This window comes from Anabas testudineus, chromosome 5 (genome assembly GCF_900324465.2).
Source record: "Anabas testudineus chromosome 5, fAnaTes1.2, whole genome shotgun sequence".
NCBI lineage: Eukaryota > Metazoa > Chordata > Actinopteri > Anabantiformes > Anabantidae > Anabas > Anabas testudineus.
Window position 1 is genome coordinate 6,253,451 of NC_046614.1, and position 19,764 is coordinate 6,273,214.

At 42.9% G+C, this 19,764-nt stretch overlaps 1 protein-coding gene across 5 annotated transcripts in view; it reads right to left on the bottom strand.

Moving 5' to 3' along the window:
• sulf2a (sulfatase 2a) overlaps nt 1-14,458 on the bottom strand; it is a 41,322-nt gene extending 26,864 nt beyond the window's left edge. For 3 of the 5 annotated variants that reach the window (XM_026349489.1, XM_026349493.1, XM_026349488.1), the window contains exons 1-3: nt 14,221-14,458; nt 13,854-13,908; nt 13,017-13,098 (exon numbers count right to left, since the gene is read on the bottom strand). The gene's annotated coding sequence lies outside the window, so the exon portion shown is untranslated. Of the gene's footprint in view, nt 1-3,847; nt 4,090-13,016; nt 13,099-13,853; nt 13,909-14,019; nt 14,152-14,220 lie in introns of those variants that run through there. The other 2 variants (XM_026349490.1, XM_026349491.1) reach the window with 2 other exon arrangements.
• Nucleotides 14,459-19,764: the final 5,306 nt, after the last annotated feature.

Sequence of the window (19,764 nt, forward strand, 5' to 3'; positions counted from 1 at the left end):
TGGTTTGGGTTGTTGTGTCCTGCCATCACCACTGCTTCCTGTATTCATTTAATCATAACATTAATGGGCCACTTAGACTGCTGTTATGTGAGTGCTCTCATTGATTGCTTGCCGAAAACCAGGAGAGTGGCATATGTCTATTCTACATTACTAATGGCCACAATCTCAGCACACACCTCAGCGATAGTGAACCCTATAGCAAACAGTGGAGGACATGTGGCTATAAAAGAACGGGGCAGACACATGGAATATGCTGAAAGTTGATCAATAAAAGCAACTCGCTCTGTGAGCAACTCAGGTGGTGGAAATAAAAATAGAAATAATTATGGTTAATAATTACAGCCGTGGTGATGAGAATTGTGCTTAGCAGACAGAAAAACTGTTCACATAAGTGGCTTTGAACTTGAATCAGACTGTGGCTGATTTCCAAAATCTCCCAATCACTGCTTTTAGCAACTACAGTTAATTCTCATAAATTATGCACAACTGTAACAACACTGTAGCAAAAGGCCAGTGATAACCTCAGGATCTAAAAGCTGATTAGAGGAGGAGATTGAATCAAGGATTTAATGCAAAATTCAATGCATGGGCTTTTGTGACATCTCTGCTGTTTGCTATTGCAAGTGAGAAGGGGCCTCTAGCCGCTGTCTCTCCTGAGACAGACAGGGCAGTGAAGCCCGTACTCTGTGGCCAGCAGGGTATAATAACATTTCCCCACGGAGCACCTCCGCCGCAGCAGCTCAGCCATATACAGGGAAGAGATTGAAATCTGATTGCACTCACACACAGCAGTTGAATAGCTGTCCACACATGAACGTTGGGAATCACGCCTACACACGCTGTGCACACAGAGCTGATACGGCAGAGGCGCAAAACACACATATAGAACCACACGCACTCACAAACACACAGCAACGTGCTTCTCCTTATTTGCCCCTATCAGCTGTACACTTCTTTGCTCTCTGTTGAGACGGGAGTTTGAGAGGCGTCGTCAAAGAGCCCCTCTGCCTCTATCATTAGAGCTGAGAGGAGCAGCAGCGCTGAGATTTACACACCGATTTCCCGATGCCGTCTCAACAGAGGACCTGTTAACAGCAGCTCATACATACAGATGAACAGGGACTCAGAGAGGGAACACGTGAATGTTACATACTGTGAGGCTACTTTTAATGTATTCCAAAGGAGGCCTGTGTGTGAGTGAATGAGTAATGAAGCATTTGTTATGCTGATAGGCATCTATTCAGGCAGCAAGATTACAATTAATAAAGCACAGATAACTCTGATTCACCATAAAATTTAATTGCAGTTTCTCACCTTAAATTACATTTAGTGTTTTTTGCTTTCTTCTCTCTCTTTTTTTTTTATTTCTGATTGAGTGGGCGTGGATACAGCAGGAGAATTTATTTGTTTTTGTTCTTGCATCTTTTTCTTTTCAGTGTGCCCGTCTTTGGCCAATGTACAAAGCTGTGGCTCTGTGAGGGAGGAATGAATCTAATGTGAGACATTAGTTTTAGGACTTTCTAATTTAACCTCACTGTGTCGAACCACAAAAGGTCAAAGCAGCTGTAAAATGAGCAGACACTGGCACTGCCCCAGTCGCCTGTGGGTCCACACAGGCAATTCAGGCGTGTCACCTTGGTCGCTGTCACTGATATCTGCCACCTGTCACCACGCTGCCCCTGTGGCCAGGGATGCGGCTGCGTCGACAATGGGTTTGTCGATAGCACTTCCTCCCATTCCCGAGAGTGGCGATGGGGGAACATGTCCTTTGCTTTCATCAACAGCTTGAGTCAACAGCCTCAGTGTCGGCATTAGCATACAATACATATTCATGCTGGTGTCTCCCTTCAACTGCATCGCCAGCCCTCCTGCACATTTTCCAGCCATTTTTACAAACGACATGTCAAGCGCCCCATATTTGCCGGGAGTCCCTCAGGCCACTTATGTATTCACAGCATGGCTGCTCCAAACAACAACATCAACAGGTCTCAAGGTCGTCATTATGTGTATGGTGTTCATGTGACCCAGAGAGATTGTGTGGACAGCTCAAGAAGAAAATTGGTAATTACAGAAAGACGTGAGATAAATAAAATGGTTAAAGTTGCAACGATAGGGTGTTTGCGCACACGTCTTTTTGTGGACAGATTTGTTGTTGATTAGTTGAGCGCTATCGCTGAAGAGATATTGGCCTCACATCTTCAAAGGCCGTTTGACTTGGCTTTTAGAATTACTAGTACAATATGGTTTATTTTAGAGCGAGGGTAGGGGTTTGGGGTTAGGGTTTAGAGTTGTGATAGTACAGGCTCGGGGAAGAGGTCAGGGAATGTATCGTGTCAATGAGTGCCCTCACAACTACAGGAAGATAAGTGTTTGTGTGTATGTGTTGTATGAGCATTAGCACAAACGGATGCATCTATTGTACATTTGGGTTAATGCAGTGCAAATAAGTGTCTGTGATTTTAAGTGCACTTCCCATTACATTAGCAAGTACAACCATGCAATTATAGCGTAGCGTGTGTAAATATAAATTGGAAGGAAATGTTACGTGCATCTGGTGTGTGGCATGCAGCTGCAGTCTTAATGTGCCTGGGGACTAGCTGACAGGTAGACTAAGCAGGAGCATCCTCCTTCAGTCCACTGGCATCTCAGTGAGAAAAGAGGCCAGTTGATGTGGGGGTTTGTGCGTTGTGGTAAACTATGAATTCTTAAAGAACATTTCTCTGACGCTTCTTTAGCATCCATCCCTCCGTCCTCGCATTCGTTCAACCATTCACCCATATCGCTACAAACTGCATGGGGCATTCAGCTGTCTCCGTCATAAATATTTCAGCCTCTAGGTCAGCCTCTAGAGCTTTGCTGCTCTTAAGCGGCACCGCTTGGTGATGACACAGCCTTTTGACCCATAAAGATATTGACAAAACACTGATAGTGAGTACATTCACTGGGGCTAGCCTCCTAGACTAACACCATGCTGCCTTCTATAGGAGTGGCAGAGGCAGCAAAGGGTGAAATGGCGACTCCTGAACGAATACTGAATGGCAGACACCTCCTTGGTTTCTAAAAGATATCCTGGAAAACTGGATCAGACCCAGCTTTGAAGAAAAAAAAAAAGTAATATTTCACTTTTGTAGTTGCTTTTGCTCTATTTTTAAACCCTTCCACAATATTCAGCAACAGCCAGGATTTTATTTGGTTGAGTAAAAACAAATCAGTGCTGAGACAATGACTTGTTCCATTTTTCAGAAAACCACAGAGTGTGACACACACTCACAAATGAGATTTAATACAAAGACAGACCAGAGAACTGAAAAAGCGGTGCTGACTTGTTTGACTGAATAACCTGAATTGTTACTGATTATCAACACAGTTGAAATGTAACAATCACAATTGTCTTAGAACATGACACTACAACATATGTAGAAATGTGAGTATCTTTTAAATGCCACTTACTTAAAAAAACTAATAGAAACACAGAACATCACAGCAAGGTGTAGCCTAAAACTACCAACTTCCACCAGATCAACAGCTACTCCTCTCCATGCTGCTCTGATTCAAAGACTGGCACTCTGAGAAAAGAGTCCAGTGCATCCAATGAACAAGGTCTCATCTCTCTTACCCTGATGAGCAGCACCGTTAGCGACTCCATGCATGAATCTCAGAGGCAAACAGAACGGATCAGAGCATTCAAGTGTAAACTAGGGCAAAGCTCCAGCACTGTACCTTCTAGATATGCTACTCTGAAAACAAGTCCTGTGGAGGAATAAAAACAATCGCACACAGACATAGATGTGCTGCCCTCTGCCATCTATCGCAAAGCTACACATGCACAAATCAGAAATCCTCACACCTGTTCTGGCAAGTCCAGATCCAGTCTGGTCCGTTCAGATCCAGTCCCTGTGCCGGCAGAGTGAAGAGCTCGTATTACCCCCACACTGCTCAGTGGAGACAGCTTACTGTTATAGATGCACTGACAAGTGAAAGGAGGGAGGCGTGGTTTCACAGGAGATAAATAAAAGAGGGAGGGAAAGAAGGAGGAGTGAGGCTCTCAATCTACAATTCAATTTTGCCCTCACTCCCTTTTTCGGCAGTGTTTCTGCCTCTCGTTTCCCCTTTTCTCTTCTTGAGTATATTCTTGCTGTTGTTTTATCGTTCCCTCTCCTTTGCCATCTTCCTCGCTCTGTGTTGTTCCTCACGCTCTCTCTCTGTTTCCATTAGTTTCAGTCTTTCGCCTCTTATGCAGTTTTCCAATTTCTTCTCTTTCTAATTGTCACATTTCCTCAGCCTCTTCCTCTCTTTCTCTCTAGCCTCCCATTCATGGTGTGTGTGTGTGTGTGTGTGTGTGTGTGTGTGTGTGTATGTGTGAGAGAGAGAGTGAGTTAGACAGGCAGCTCCGGCCATCTGTTGGAGCCTCTGAGCTTCACCTATTCACAGTCTCATAAAGGCAGAGGCACACAGAGGAGTGAGAGAGAAAAGAATGGGAGGGAACGAGGGATCAATCTTAATGCTGCAGGGGTGGAGAGGGAAGGCACAGCCTGGCACACACACCGTATCCATCAGGCTGGCACCTCTGAGGCGAGCTGGCGTGGACACGCCTGCTCACTGGGTCCAGGCAGCACAGGGGATTTGGCTCACAGTGCATGGGCATGCAGATAGAAAGGAAACACACACCCAAATCAATTTATACACAAGAGCACATATATATGGGTGAATTCACACATACACTCTCACACAAATCCACAAAACCAATTTCCTCTTTCACAAAACAAACAGGATCTATCAAGATGGATAATCCTACAAACTCAAAGAGACAAGGGGATGGAGGACAGAGGACAACAATGCAAACTCACACAGATGCACACATAAAGCTTGGCCTGAATCCTTCCATCACAGCCAAGTTAAAGAAGGCGTTTTCCTCTTAGGTTTAAGTCAGGTATTTCTCCTGAGTGCCAGTGACACTTCCTATCCCCTGACCAGGAAGGAGAGGTGCAGCAGAGGGCGGAGGCATCCATCACTGTCCATGCCAGTTGTCCCATGATGGATGCGCCTGTTTATCCCTCTCTGCAGGTTATTTAGATCCAGTCACAGCCAGAGAGATTAGTGATGGAGAACCTGTGCACTTCCTTGAGTCTCCTCCCTGCACATCTAATCAATAACACTCATATCTATTATCTAGATTTCAAGGTATTTCTCCATGGAAATTTGAAGCAAGGAGAGAAAGCCAGATTAATTGTCCACCCCCTCTCGGTGTTTTCAATTACAATGCCTGCAATGGATCATCTATCTGTCAGCTTGGCACACTACAATATTTGTGCCGCTGCAAAGAGATGAAACCACGCTGCTCTGGGACAAACCAAAGCACATTTTTTCATACTATGACTATCCCCTGCAGATGCAAAATAAACTATTCAGAGCAGGGAATTTGCATGGCATTTGAGGAGAAAATTATATTTCCTGCTTTAATGTCAGGTGCATTCAACACTAGTCCTGGTTTTAAAAAATAGTTTTGCCATTCAAGCAAATTGGAACTACAAACCTTTTGTAAGAATGGATAAGACAGTTTTAATACTATTCATAGTTGTCTTCAAACAAAATAAACTGCTGGAAGATTATTTATTTTTCTACTGTATGCACATTAGATGATGTCTGAAACTTTGGGACCACTTACATAGAGGAGCCAGCTAGCAGCTCTAACATGCTGGATTACAGACAATGCCCCAGAGACAGTCGTGTTTTTCCTGAGCAGTGCCGACATGCCAACACAGCAGCCCAGTGACACCACTTCAGCACATGGTTTATTCATGTTCCCACTCTCTCTCTCTCACTCACTCTCACGCACACTGAAGCTGTGTCATCCCACTGACTTTGAACTGGGTTTACATCAACACATGTATTTTCTTTCAGACCACTGTATGTGGAAACTGTTACCCTGTAAGAAATGAATCTCTATGTCGTTCTGTAGTTGGGCAACATACATCGATAATTGGGCAGGATAAAAGGAGAGTCACAAAACACTTTCCCACAGGAAGCCAACAGATGTATACAGCTAGCGTCGGGGCGCTATTTCAAGATGCTCCAATGCGCCACAACAGAGATTAGAGAAAAATGACCTACACCAATCAGTCACAGCTTCACTGCCAAACCCCATCCAAACACATCTAGCAGCGAAACACCTTATATGCCTGTCGATGATGGCCAACATTTAATTTTCCTCATGCTGACAACATTAAACTACCGGGTGGTTTTTAATGTTGTGGCTGATCCTGGTAAATGGTCATTTAGATTGGAGGACTTGTTGGTATATGAACAGGGAAACGCTCCCTGTGTAAACTGCAGACCAGTGTCCGAAAGAAGACACAGACAGGACTGAAAAGACAACACAAAAACAACAAAAAACAAAATGATGATATAAAAACCGTCTGTATGACTGTATGTATATATGTATATAATATCCACGTGTTAAAACTGCACAGAACACTTTAGCTTTTCTGTTTTCTACTTCACTGGACACAGAGTGGCGAGGTCTTGAACACACTTATACAAGATAGTGATGAGGCAGGTGCATAAATAAGAATGATTTGTAGTCTGCAGAAAGACAGCTATGTTCTATCCTGCTGAGATCTTGTCCTCGACTTGGAGTGTGCTGTTACAAATGAATTTGTTCCTTTTCTGCACTGTGTGTTCCAGGCTGATAAAAATATCCCCTGTCAGCTGGCTGCATGAAGAGGGGAGAACTCCGTACAAATGAGGCAGACCCCCTCACTGTCTTCTCTTCCTTGCTGGCTCTCTCCATCTCTGAGGGCACTCTCCTATTCTATTGGTTTAGGCTAGCTGCTTCAAGGCTGACTACCCTCCACCACCAAAACACAGCCCCCGCACTCTGCCCTCCATCCATCCTGTGAATCCCTGGTTGAATTTTTGTGTATTTGTGAGTGTGCGTTTGAATGTGTGAGTGGGTCCTTGAGGCAGCTCTATATCACCATGGCTACATTATGAAGAAAAACAGAGATAGGGAGAAGAACACAAGGAGAAAGAGAGGACAAGAACTCAGGAGCTGCCAATGTGGAAACTCAAGGACACAGGACTGACAGGACTGAGGATGAGATAAGTCCTGGTAACGTGAAACAATCCTCCTGAAAATAGCACAGTGGCTACTGCAGGTAGAATAGAAAAAGGGCAATCCAACCTCTGAGCAAGTGGCTTCAAAGGTAGCACGTTATAACCATCCTCTCCCCTTGACCCTGCTCATCTAGAGGATAGCTAATTACAAATGCTAATTCTTCTTCCACTCATGGTGCAGAAGCAATGTCATTACATCCTGGAAATGATGCACGACACACAGAGTCTTGTCATGTCTGATGTATTTTTCTCTTATTTATTTCATCCTTTCTGTCACTGCCACATCTCACACTCTCACTGAAATTATAAATACTTAATAAGTCAGTTATGAGCGACATCGTTTTCCAGTAGATGGTTCCTTAGCCTGAGGTGATGTTATAATTCATTTATGAGTGTCCCACAACCTTGAATGGTACAATTATAAAGAACAGAGGCTTCAAAAAAAGCTTCCTTCATTTCAAATTTAATTGTTGAGCTTTCAGCCAAAGACATTTCTCAAACTGAAGAAGAATCGTCAAAAAGTCATTTATTCTGTTTAATTGTAAGCTGTGAATTATCCTGCAGCACCTTCCCAAGACAGTTTGCGGAAGTTTTCCTACTTTTTATAGAGTAACTCTGGAAATGACAAGGACAAATAAAAACAAAATCAGATATGCAGACAGACACAAAGCTAAGGAAAAATAAGGAAGGTAAACATGGTGGCACAGCTGCATAGATCTAGTTATTCCACATCTTATACAGCACTTTGAGACTATTGTGCATTCACACTGGAAAACCTAAAAATGCCAAAATGCATTTTAACTGTTGACACTGGACAATGTCACACAACATAAAATGTACAGTAGATATTGAAGGATAAGGCTGGTGAGTTTACTTGGTATTGTCGACAAATCCCATTAAAAGACTAAAACCAACAATGAGCCTTTATTATTTTTATACCCACTATAACATCTGAGAACCCTGAACCTGACTTTAGCTTACATCTGTGCTGTAGACCTTCACTGCAGAAACTATTAAAAACACATCAGTGAACCACACCATTACATTGTGTTTTATTTCCAAAAGAGAAAAAAAGGTTGCCTTAGTATTTAAAAGAAAAGACAGAAAAACTCCAGTGGGTCAGGACAACCATCACCTCTTTGTTGCAGAAATCCATTTCAGTGTAAAAAGTGAGGGCAATTCCTGGCCTTTGGGGTTGTTTTTTTAATGATGTAATAGTTTTTTAACCATGGACATTGGTGGCACAGGCTGAGCCCAGTGATAGGACCATGTTCTGAAAAAACTGAATGCAAGCAATTAGCTGTTTACAGTTATGGTTATATTTTGACTTATATTGTGTTTATTATATTATACTTATATTAAATATATTTGGAAAAGCAGACATTTTCTCATATAAAGCTTAACTAAAGTTTTAATTTTGTTCCCACATGGCTTGTATCATGCCTTGTTAGTACAAAACAGGGCTACACTGATTTCTTGTATACTTTGTCTGCCAAATCAGTGTGCATTAGTACATGATGTATTAGCACATAGTAATTAGAATGGGGACACCCTGCCAGCCTCACCACATTGTTTGATCTTCAGATAGCAGAGGGAGGAATACTCTGGAAGGAATGGATTTACCAGGAGTACAAAACAACACACATGCATCACTATGAAGTTGAAGAGAAAACTGCAGTAATGTTTAAATCTTACTCTTTTAACTTAAAAAAAAAAAACAATTCAAAAAACGTATGTGTATTTGATATATTTACCTGTATATGCTCAGTTGTTGTCTTTTAAAGGTTAGCCTTGAAAATCAATGTCAGCCCCTTTGGCATAGTGCTTTGTTCTGTTTACATGTGCTTTCCAGAAATAGTTGAATTGAATCGAGAGCAGGATGTGACATTTTATGATTTCCATCTTTGCTGACTGATCTGAAACCACACTGACATACAGTTAGAGTCCATCTACCAGACATTCACTTATTATTCCCATAGTACTGTTCATAAAATCAACTCCATTGAAACAGACTGGATTAGTCACACGCACTAAAGGTATGTACACATACACACACACTGCAGAGGTTGAAGAAATGTTAGCAGACCGTGAGATCCACAGATCAAAGAGCCCCCCACTCCACTCTCCGTCGAGGTCTGCAGTCTTCAGTAAAACAACCCATTATGGGCCAGAGCTCGCATCACATCTCTAGCTAATTAACTAAAATCTCTTTGATGCCATGTTATTTTGCATTCCTAATGTACATCAACTCAGTGTGTCAGTATAATATCTGCCACACATATTAAATAGGAAGCAGTTGTGGGTTTGTCTAACAAGGCACCCCAGCGTTTTAGCACAAATACATTTGTAATCACTTTAAAACATTGTGAAGATGCCAACACAGATGCGTTGAATTACACAGAAAAAGCCATGAAATCTTCAATACAATTAAATAACATTTGCATGTGATTTTGCTTGGGGTACGTGCTTAACTTTATTTAGTACTGATCACCACAAACATCTCCACACTTATACAAACCATACAGACATATACACAAAGTCACACAGGACTCTGTGAAAAACACACACCTTGACCCAGAGAAGTTTCAAGTGCCTTCAAGTGCAGCCTTCCAATCCCAACACTCACTGGAGTGAGAGAAGGACCTGAATTATAAATCAGGGGGCTTTAAACGGCTATGTAGATTAGCAAGCCGTTGTGTTTGGTGTCTTCAATAATTAAATACTTGTTTGTGCCAGAGTGGACCTCGTCTTCGTCTTTTTGTACAGTTCTCTGCAGACAAATACTGGCATTCAATCAGGAGCTCAAAGAGCTCAGCACAGGGGCCGACATTACAATGAAAGGCATCTCATGTTGTTGTTCTCATGTTGTTTTATAACTGTCAATGTTTTGTGTTTCTCTGCATTTCCTAAACAAACTGTTATGGGTTGATTATGTAGGTAAGAGGGACATGTTCATTTCTAATAATTATCTGTTGGAAATATCCTCACTGCCTGTGTATCTGAGAATAGTGTCCAGCAAAGACAAATGTTCCACTCATAGCTTATGGACCACTCTCTGCCAACTCTGACATCTGCAAGCTACAGCAGAATGATACCTGTACAGCAGATTGTCACCACACAGCAGCTTTCATCAGGTCTCCATCGTGGCCTAAAAAATGTAACACAGACCTCTGCTCCTTATCTCAGCCCTCTGGCCATCTCACCATGGCTGCCCTGAAACAGCCCTGTAAGCAGACTTAAGACAAGTGGGAGGATGAAATAGCATCTCGCTCTCCCCTCTGAGGAGCAAAATGATGAATTGTGTAAAATCTTATTTGGCACCTTATATTAAAAAAAAAAGACACAGATTATGCCAGCAACGCAAAAGGAGGAAAAAAGCTGATGCAGACAGAGCAGAGTACAGCCCATTGGAAAAATGCTCCTGTCTGTCTTTCTGTCCGGCCAGATGACACCTCACCCATTAATGAGCTGTCTGAAGTCAAACAGGAGAAATACCAACACAATAAATTACCAGGCTCATCACTTCCTGTTTGGCTCCACTCAGATACGGCTGAGTAATCTTTCTATCTGGCCTTGCACCATCCAGAATGAGAATCTGTCAAATCGCATTCTACAATCTTTGGGGCCATTTGCATAACTATGTTCGATGTTTCCAGCCAAACTGGTGACATGTTTTTCTTCAGTTAATTAGATTTTGGAATTAGTTTTCCAAAAAGAAAAAAACAAGATGATTTCTCTTCTGCTTGGTCTTTTATCCCCATTTGGAAGTGACAAGATAAAACTGTGTATAAGGGTAATTGCGTGGCAGTGTTGGAATTAGAGCTGGAGAGAAGGTATTTTTTCTGTAAAGGAGCTAATACTCTATTCCAATTTCAGTCTGTTTAGCATGCAGGGTCTGAACTGTTCCCTCTGACATGGCAAACCTCATTAAGATAGAGCAAACTAATTCACTTGAGGATGAAAGCTAATTCTTCATATCTTTTTTTTCTTGGAGATATAGAGACAAACTGAAATTGGGTCTTAGGGGTATACACACTTGAAGGTAGAGCTTTTTCCCAGCTCTTATCATAACACATTTGCTTTAGATTAAAGACAAGAAGGAAGAGGGTGTAACCTTAAGATACTTTTGAACTAGTGCTGTCAGAAATAAAGTGGAGGCTGAGCCTTTGTACTCAAGCCCACTCTGGACAAAACTGTCAAGAGCATGGACATCTGAGCTGCACAGGATCAGTCCACTTGTGTCTTTTTTTGCTGATAAAGCACAACTAACCTTTTACGAAGCAAAGTGGGAGGAGGAGAAGAGGGCAGAGGGGCAGAGAGAAGTAGTGATAGGAGAGAAAGATAGTAAGAGAGAAGAAAGGAGGGAAAGACGAAAAGGAAAGGGTCGATGCTGGGCCTGCAATGGGCAGACATCCATTAACCAAGCACTCAGCATGGGATATGGCATTTACAAAGAACAGCCAAATGCCATGGCAATTAATCAGGGTCTTGAATGCCAGCTGTATCAATACCCTTGTAAACGTTCATGGAGGCGCGCACACATACGAAAATAGACCTATACCTTTCTCTGTTTTCATTGGAAGAATGAGTGTGGCGGATAGAGGATGGCAGCTTGTGAGTAACCTTTATATTATTTCTATGTCTCAAACTAGGACACACACAGAGAAATGGAATGAATATATCACTTACACAATCACTGACTAAGGCCTGGGAGATGGCACACATTTTACTCTGCAGGGAGTTGCAAATTGCTTTTGAATAACCAAGGTCTAATTGACAGGAAAAGAATGCGCTGTCACTTTGCTAGCGCGACTGTCATTAACACATTTTTCATTTTGTACATGCTCCAAGGCATTATTGTTTTGTTGGCCTCAATCCCTCCCCGGTGCAGTGAATATGTTTTAAAATCATTGTGAGCACAATGTTGTTAGCTACACAACGCTCCCCGAGGGGAAGAAAACACAAGAACAATTGGCTCATTAGCAGCAAAAACACTTCAAACCACAATATGGCTGGAACACACTCAGAGGAGAGACAAAGTCAGAGAGTGAAGAGCACAAACGGATGGAGGGACTGTGGGGGAGACAAAGGCACATCAACAGAGGAGAAGGAACCTTCTGTTCAACATACACTGAGCCCTGTGAGCAAAAGAGAGAGAAATCTACTGCTGAGATGAGGTGAATTTATAAGGAACCAGCATATAAGTAGGATGAGTAGCAATGTGTTACACATAAGTGGATTATAGTAATCTAATTATAATGTGTACTACCTGCATACTGCATGCTTATAACAAGCTTTCTGCAAAGGAATAAACACATTACAGATACTTTGGAATTTACTCAAAAATAAAGTGCCACAACATTAAAACCACTGACACTGTAACGGGTGGGATCTGTGAGGCAGCACATGAACGATCAGTTCTTGAAGTTGAAGGCAGGAAGAATAATGATGGCTACACTGGTAGGTCAGAGCACCTCCAAAACCTGAGGTCTTGCGAGGTGTTCCCAGTATGTAAAGGTCAGTGGTCAATTAATGAACCTGCAATAGGGTCATAAGGCAAAGGGTAGCCTGTCTGGTTCAACTCTACAGAAGAGCTCTTGCAAAATGTAATGCTGGCCATGATTGATCATTACAACATACATCGCAGCATGCTGCCCTACTGACCCATGCCCACGTCCAGTGCCAACAGAACTACATCTCCATGATGGAAGATGCTGCCGTGACCTGATGAATGTAATTCTTTTACATTACATGAAAGCAGGTGTGTGTGTGTGTATTGTTTACACAAGGAAAAGATGGCACCAGGGTGCACTATGAGAGGAAGATAAGTGTAAGGATGCAGGGTCTGCTGGGAAACCTTGTGTGCTGACATTTGAGTTATTTTGACACGTCCCACCTACCTAAACATTGTTGCAGACCAAGTACACCCCTTCATGACAACGGTCTCGTCTGATGTCATCTTCCAGCAGGATTATACACCACCTGCCAGGGTGAACAGGAATGGTTTGAGGAACATGACAGAGAGCTTCTAGAAGGGAAAGATTATGATAGAACAGGTGTAGTGAGAAAATGTATGAAGTAACTATGTATACTCACCTGAGAGCCGTCTTTAAATACACTTTTGATGTACTAGCACTTTGATTTTTTTTTTTTTTATGCGTGTACAGCTTTAAAAGTCTACTTAGTGTCTTTTAAAATTTATGTGATTGTTGATCTACATGTGATTGAAGATGTGAGCAGTGTGACTGTGTAAGATTAACCAACAAGAAAGAACATTAAATTACTGATTAGATTGGAAGACCATGTCTTCAATGAAGGTGCTACACTTCCAAAAGAGTATTACTAATCAAAGGATGTGAATACTTCCTGAAGCACTTTACTATCAGTATAATCTCCCTGACTCTGAGCATGCGTGACAACAGCTCTGTGAATGATGTTGCTGAGACAGCTGGACAGACACGGACGTCCCAAATACACTACTGTCCGGGTGTTTTTACACCATGTAGCTGACCTGTGTGTATTAGTGCGTCTGTGCGTGTTCGTGTCTGTGATGAAAGGATGAGGCAGCCAGTGAGAGTATGTTACGACAGACCAGTCTGTCTCTCTTTAACTGGAAGAAGGCTAAGGCGGCTCCTGGGGTTTCTAATGTTTTGTTTTGTACAGAGATTACAGCAGTGTTTTCCAGGACATATCATATATAATTCATTGAGTCTACAGAAACACCAAACATCACTCACACTCTATTAATATCACATTCACTTCCTTTCCGGGCTGATGACGGTGTTCCTCTGTCTGCAAACACAAACATTTGAGGTCACTGTTAGTAAAACAAGGTTTAAATGAACTTTATTCCAACTTGTCCTCTGACTTTACCTTATGTATACTGCATAAATCTTCACTTACAAGTAGAGTACACGTAGTCAGGCCAAACACTACTACTACTGCTGCTGCTGTCTGCAGCTGCAGTAGTTACGACTGCCTTTTCACTAGCTTGTCAAAACAGTTTTGCTTCCAGGTTTATTTTGTTGCTGTGGACATTATTCAAACATTTTTAAAGATGTCACAACGTCGCTAATTCACACACCTGCCTGTATCACATCCTACCTGTAAGGTTTTGCTACGTGTGCCTCTCTGCTGTCCAGTCGAGCATTAGCTAGGTTGCAGCGACCTCTGTTGACTGTGACTCGGCTCCATTTCGTCAACTACACGACGTTAACAGGTGAAATGAAGACGCTAAATGTTGGTGAAATGCATAACATACGTTGAGCGACTGAGAAAATAAGTGTAAAGTTGTTTGGTCGAGGTTAAAGCAGGTTTCCGGGTTGTGTTTTTCATTGTTACCCGCTCGCAGGTGTATTTGATGAGTCATCGTGACACATTCAGGGTCAGTCGGTGATATTGATTATTATTATTAATAATTATTATATTAATATTTTCCTGCTATTACAAAAAAATTATCAGAAAAAAATCCGAGGTCAGCCATTGTTAGAAATTGTACTTGAAAACTGTGAAGAAAACTTGATTTGACTAAGTGGATTTTTTTCATGAACTAATTAGAGACAGCAGGGGGCGCCACCAGCTTGATTCATTCTGGCTGTGTTGTATTTTCAGCTGACAGTGATGAGAGAAATAAATAAATACATTTCTGCACAACATCAAAGATTGTTTTTTTTCCCTGTAGTTGACTGGGTGGTGGAATTAATGGATCTGATGTGTGTGGGTTAATCTGTCATAATAACTTAATACCTTAATATTAATCAGAAACTCTTAGTGTTTTTTTCCTTGACATCCTCCTACTCTCCATCGTCGTTCTTCTTTGAGCCCCCGGATGTCCTAATTCAGTCTCTTACTTTATTTAAACTACCTCGAAGCAAGTGATTTAACACCTTAATTATGAGGACATTAAGGGGAGGACAGACTAGGACATTAGGTACATTTATTGTCAAATGTTGTGGGGCTTGTCAGGGTAGAAAAAATGAACAGATTTTCTCCCCAAATCCCCGTATTTGTCATATTTTAACAGATGACAGAAATACAAAATTTACTAGTAGACAAACTGGGGGAGATCTATAACTACAATGAATTGGGTGCTTCATCATTTGAGAATGAACTCCTGCTACTGCTTAATATGTGTATTGATCATATTAACTGAACTGATCCTCACGTGAAACCTCAGATCAAGAAGATTAGCGTCATAAAAACTATGGATCTACCCATTATCGGTGTAAATGAGACATGTCAGCTGTATCTGCCATCCACTGCGCTGGAGTGTGTGTGTGTGTGTGTGTGTGTATGGGGGGCGTTTAGGTTACACAAACTCATCCAGGAGCCGTAGGAGAGCAGGGCAGGAGAAAGAGGAGTGCAGTAATAACCTGTGGATCACTGGCCTCTGAGTCAACAGCATGGATCTGTGTTTATCTTTCATTATTTCCCAAAGGCACTGAGCTCCTGGAAGAGAGGCCTCGCGCACATGAACAGCGCCTCACCCAAACTACATGTCCTACCTTAACACTGCTATTTTTAGTCCTGAACGCTACTGTTACCATGGACCAAGACCAAATGACAGCTTCACTCGTTGTTTTCGCATGTTGTCTTGAGGTGATGGTAGAGCACCCAGAGAGAGCAGGTCATAATCTGTATAAATATGTCTCTGACAATTGTTGTTGTGATGACCAACAGAGCTGTTATTACAGGCTTTACTGTGCGCTTGACAAGTATGTCGAGGCAACTGTTTGCTTTGCTGTCACAGGCACAAGTGGGATCCCAGATACGTGCATAGATGACATGTGTAGATGTGTAGAAAGATGGATCTTTTCAGCACGCACGGTGAATTGAGTGAATCAAGATGAGTCGAACCAAAGAAAGGAAAGGGAGGAATAGTCGGAGAGAGAAGTTCAGCGAAAGGTCAAGTGCCACCTGCAGCCGGCGGACCGTTCAGGACGCCATAAAAAACACTCTTCACACAGTTTGTTCCAAACCAGGTTAACACACTGTAGCTGGTGCACAATAAAGCACCGCACATGCACACACAGGTTCACATACACCAGAAAAGACACTCCCCGATAATGTGAAACAATAATCTGTATTTTGATATCATCCAGTTGAGTCAGTGCTGTAATAACAAGTCTTTTTTCACCTGTCACTCAGACTGTTCTGGTCTGGTTCTACCTGACAAGGCGTGACCACTGACGCCACATTTTCATTTCTACCTAGGTCTCCAATTGAAAAACGCAAGACACCGCTTGATAAAATGTATCATGTTGTGGAGCAGGGCTTTTTCTTCAGCCCGCAACCCAAAAGACATTTACTGCAATACGTGCGGGCCACACAGTGCCGAAGCAAACCGCGGCGTGCGTCAATTGTGACCTTTGATTGGTATTTGACACCATCTTGGAGCCCGGGATCGAGATCACTCTTCTCGTCTGTGGGAACAAACAAACATGTTTTCCACTGAGTGTCTAATTTGATGCAAAAACCACTGGCTCAGTGTTCACGCTCAACATGTAAAAACAGCGCGCAAGAAATCAGAACAGTGATCAAGTAAGAGCTGCACAACAATGTTTATCCAGGGTTTGCCAACATGAGCTGATGTTAGCTGTCATAAACTACTGGTCATCATTTGATGCCTTCAATTTTGTATTTGTAAGACTTTATCTATCATTTTAATATTTGTCTTACTTGACGTCAAAGGCAACTGATGGAAACAGGAGTGTAACAGAAGCATTAACATGAATCAGTGTGTGTTGTTTTTATCAAATTGTGCTGATGATGCAGCAGCTCTCACCCACTCCTGCTGTGCAATCGCCTTTATTTATTACCACTTAATCAGCAGTAAGAATATACACAGCATTTCTCACCTGCTGCGGCGGCCAGATTGCTTTTTCGTCATACCTGACCTTATCACAAGATAGAATGTGTTCTACAAGACGCCGCATGGGCCGTTAAGCTTTTTGTTTGTCGAACTCCCTGAGCGCAAACACAGCCCATACCAGTCCAGCTGCACCACAACTGCTGTTGAGCCTCTCCCAGTGGGGCGTTGGACAGACCCGTGTTGACAGTGGTGTTGCCCCAGTGAGCCTGGTGATTCACACAATGTTTTGCCAATCTGCGGGTCTCAACACACACCAGTGCACACGCCTCTCCAGCCAGTCAGCCGGCGGCTTATTGTGCAATGACAAGGCACCGAAAAACTTTCTTTGGCTGTGCAGACTCATGAGTACACAACACTCTTCTTCCTGGGATGCACATGTAGTTATTGCGCATTATATGGGTCTCACAAGGACAATATGATTCAGCACTTCAGTGGCCTCTCAGTCGGGTTTACAGTAAATCACTTGGCGTCCTGGTCTATTTGTGGCTCTCAGTGGAACAAAAATAGATACATCAGCAGCATTTTGACCACTGTTTGATTTTGAAAGGTAAAAAATGTTGCTATGAGTAACGCTGCAGTTCGACCTTTAGTTACTCACCAATAGGAAATATTTTGTGATGCCACCTTTTATTCTCACTCCCTATCAGCCAGGCTCCACGTAGCACTTGAAGCTGTTGTGGAGAACTTTAGAGGTGTGTGCGGCACTCACAAAGCAGCAAACTGGTTCTTAGACCTTTGTCATACGTGACTCTCGAGCCCTGCAGCTTTGGACGCAGGTGAGAGCCAATGTCGACGGTTCGCACCTGTAATATGAAGAGCTGAGGTCACCCCTCACTTGGGACTGCTTGTTCTCTCGTCTGTCATGCTAAGTCCCCTCTGTTGTATCTGATATCTTTCTCCCTTCTCTCACCCTCCATATCTGTCCTGTGACACACACACACACACAAAAAAAAAAAAAAAACTAGGGTGGGAATCAGAGCTGACACAGGTGGTGAGAGGATACGCGAGGTTCAACCAGAGTGAAACGTGAGAGCAAGAGAAGAGACCATTCAGAGCAGGAACACTGTTTATCCTAATGGTTTCCAGAGAAGGCAAACACCAACCAGTGCTATCCAGATGGGTTTTTTTTTTCTTTCTTTCTTTACTTCTTTCTTGACTTCTTCCTAAAATGAATATTACCTTGTTTCGCCCAAGTAGCTGGATAATTTGTTCCATTTGAGGGGAAGGGGCAGGCGACAGTCAGGCGAGCAGCCGTACAGGTTCAGGCCTTGTTGGAGAGTATCACGTAGCTGCCTTTTACGACCTGTTTAGCACCAGAGAGCTGAACGCAGCCATTTATCCCGCAGTGTATGACACAGTGTGAATGCGATAGGGTGAACATGGCAGTAAAAAAAAAAAAAAAAAAAAAAAAGGAAAGCTTACGTTCATTACTGGGAGAGGAAATCAGGCTACATGGAAAGAAAGAGAAGTCCTTATTTGTCTGCACTAAATTAAATTGACGCCTGCCTCTCTGGCAGAAATTGTTTCTGCTACAACTTTCCACTGTTTGAAAGGGAACACTATTGTCATTGTATTCATTTGCCAAGAGGAAAACCTGATGCAGGTTGTTTGCGGGAATAACAGTTATAAAATATGAAACACTCCCTGTCCGGGCATTAGCATAACAATATCTTAAAGCTGCGCGCTTCATCCATCATAACTATGTAAAACTGTGTTTACACATTGGGGACCCCCATACGAAGACAATGAGTCAGTGTCAACAACAAGCATAAGAAGCTTCATCTCTGAGTGTGAGAATAATGGAAGAGGAGGTTAGGTGGCAAAGGAAGGGAGGATAAAACACAGTGTCAGATCAGACAGGAGTCTTCGTAACAAAGTCTCCAGCAGAATTAACAGGAGCCACCACTGCACCGAGCTTGTGTGTGTGACTACACAAAGCATGTTTATTGCACTGCCGTTTATTGTGCATGTCAGAACCAATATGTTTATATGACCGCTCTGTGGCTCAGGAGCCTGATCCTCAATTCCTTGAAAGATCACTGGAGGGTCCCCCTGTGAACAGTTAGGCCCTGGTTTTCAGAGGGAGAGGAATAACAATCCCCTCTATGATGTCTTCCACATGCGTTCCATGACGCGCACTCGTTTTTTTTTTTTTCCTGACTAGTTTGTCCTTCATCAGATGTGTTGGAGGCTGAGTAAGAAAGAGAGAGAGGAGAGAGAGAGAGAGAGAGAGAGAGAGAATCAAGGGTGAAGAAAAGTGAGTGGGAGCGAGGAAAAAGTGAGAGCTGATCTTAAATTTCAGTTGAGCCCCGACAGCTACACAAACAGTGGATGGAGGTGGAGGCACGGGGGGGGGGGGGAGTGGACACAGCAGCTGAGGCAAAGGGATGGATGGATGGATGGATGTGGATGCGGAGAGGGAAGAAGGGAGGGAGGGAGAGACTCGGCAGAGCCACTCAGTCTAGACTCCAGATGTGCAGGCAGCAGCAGTGTGGCTGTTTTGGCCCCCACCAGGCTGCTCTGGGAGTATCCCCGGCACATGTCCCCACGCTGCCTGTAAATCAGCCCAGCCAGGCCTCAGGCAGCACCACAGCCACAAAACCCATCCACCCCGACCCCCAAAACAGGCTGGCCAGCGACAGACAGACGCCGATGAGCCCGCTGTGCTGTGTTACGCCTGTAATAGCCGGAATGACATAGAAAAAGTTTGGAAAAGTTTCCACCATTTTTCCATGTAAACCCACTACCCCCGTTATTAGGCGTGTGCTTGTGTTCAG